Source organism: Halyomorpha halys, unplaced genomic scaffold (genome assembly GCF_000696795.3).
Source record: "Halyomorpha halys isolate HHAL.00 unplaced genomic scaffold, Hhal_1.1 Scaffold2400.1, whole genome shotgun sequence".
Taxonomy (NCBI): domain Eukaryota; kingdom Metazoa; phylum Arthropoda; class Insecta; order Hemiptera; family Pentatomidae; genus Halyomorpha; species Halyomorpha halys.
The window spans coordinates 1-2,585 of record NW_027108809.1 but is presented as its reverse complement, the minus strand read 5'-3'; positions in this window follow the sequence as shown (position 1 = coordinate 2,585).

Below are 2,585 nucleotides of genomic sequence, written 5' to 3'. Positions count from 1 at the left end.
AAATATGACAAATTAAAATAATTTTTTTAACATGATTAAGTACAACAATGATACTATGTAAGTACAACAATGAGATAATACATCTCTGTAGTATAACTATTGCCATTAAGGTAGCAGATGAATACAAAGTTAATGCATAACACCACATAAAATTAATACTTTAGACCACAAGATCTAACATTTAGTTACAAAGTGATTAAATAGTGAATTGTCAAAAAACTTTCGGGAGTCACAACGCTTGCATCAGAAGATAACCTGATAACAATCGTATCCCGTCGTAAACGGGATAAAGTATAGAGCACTGATTAGCTAAATTCCCTGTTTGCCTAATTCCAGTCCACCTGGCACAATCTCACCTCATTTTGCTGAAAAACACTAGATTTACTGTTAATGTGTTAATAACCACATTAAGAGCTGTGTTATTTATTATTCATGACATGATGGGCAGGACAGTAGAAGGAAAAATACTTCGTTAAAAAATCATAAATTAAATTAAATATGTAGCGCTACAACCCATGAGGGTCAGAGTACAGTGTATGATGAGGTTCAGTACTTTGTAAGGAATTTCTGTTACTAGACAAACAGCTGTTCAAGGAAGTGATTTGGTCAAAATCACGCTCGACCACCAGATTTTTGCCCAATTAAGGTTAACCAATTTAAGAGGCTGGGAGGATCCAAGGAGGGCTCCAAGAACCCACAGGAGTTGATTCCCGGCTACAGTGTAACAGAAAACAATTTTCTGCCCAGCCGGATTCGAACTAGGACCCTTGGAGTTTGTAGCCAATACATTTTTGAAAGTAAATTGTTTTTCGTAATTTATTTTGATATATTTCAACAAAATACGATCATCAGTCGAAGTGAGATAAGGGTGTTTATAAAAATGAGCAACAATACTTTAGCATGTAAGTTATTTTTACAGTATCTATCAGCACGATCCCAGGTGGGATACTGCTTCATTTTATAAAATGATGGATATTCTTTAAAAAAAAAAAAAACTTAAATAGTATTGTATAACTGTATTCTGTAGTTTAAATAACATAAAGGGTGGATATGACATTCTAACTCCGGTTAAAGACTGGATGATATGATGCAAACCTTTTTTACTAGTTCTTTTTTACCCAAAATGTGTTCAACTCGGACCCTTGGAGTTTGTAGCCAATACATTTTTGAAAGTAAATTGTTTTTCGTAATTTATTTTGATATATTTCAACAAAATACGATCGTCAGTCGAAGTGAGATAAGGGTGTTTATAAAAATGAGCAACAATACTTTACCATAAAAAATATTTAGGTCTATTAAAAATGGATGTGAATGGCGAATCAGAAGAATAACCTCTGGAGTGCTTGGACCAAATATAGTCTCAACCATCCAACTTCAAAAAGCTATAATGGTAGTGGAATTCGAATAGGAGTCAAACCTAAAAGTAGACGATTAAATTCCTCCTCTGAGAAAATTTTAAGTTTGTTTTGGAATTATAATGTTGAGGCATCGTGATGGCAAAGGAAATCTGAAAATAGAAACTCCATGGACGTTGAAATAGCTCAAACAACTTTGAACAAGATTTTAATGATATATAAGATTAATTTTTTCAACGGTATATGGGTGACATGATAAAATAATCACTACAAAAATAAATACACAGAACGCTATTTGACAGTGAAAACGCAACAAACGGCTTAAAAAATTATGTTAATATTAGCATGTATGTTATTTTTACAGGATCTATCAACACGATCCTAGGTGGTATACTGCTTCATTTTATAAAATGATGGATATCCTAAAAAAAAAAAAAAAACTTAAATGGTATTGTATAACTGTATTCTGTAGTTTAAATAACATAAAGGGTGGGTATGACATTCTAATTCCGGTTAAAGTCTGGATGATTTGATGCAAACCTTTTTTAATAGTTCTTTTTCACCCAAAATGTGTTCTTTATCAGTAAAAAGAAATGTTTATGTTATCATTACCTAATGTATCAATGTATATAACTTTTTTTTTTTAACCGATTTAAGAATAAATGTAAACATTTGTTTGTGCAAAATGGCCCATGCATTGGCTATGCGTAGAATTAGATGCAAAATAAATCAATTACAATGAACAGTGAATTAATGAGACATTACTTCTGATTATGAATAAATTAAAATTGTTTTCTATTCGTATACTACGAACAAAGTTTAGAAATTTCATTTAAAGAGTGTCCTATCGGAACTGGATTGAAGCCAAGCTAAATGTCATCAGCCTACTTTCTTATTTGATACATGGACTAAATTGTCCGCTATAGAGAGGACACGGTGGGATTGTATATGATGCTGGTTCCTCCAGAGCAGAACCAAGTCCTTCCAACGAAAGAGGTAGAATTGTATTGACCTCCTTAAGGCTAAATGTACCGATTTTTAGTAAGATTTTTTTTCAAGAGATGGCAGCACTTTCGGGGCAAATTTACTTTTCTTCTTATTTGAATACGGAATAATAAATTTCCCATCTGTAAACGAATTTACCATCTAGAACCCCATAGAAGTTACTGAAATTGGTTCATTAATTTTTGTTGTAATTATTTTGGGATTTAAAAAATTTATCTTTGTTAT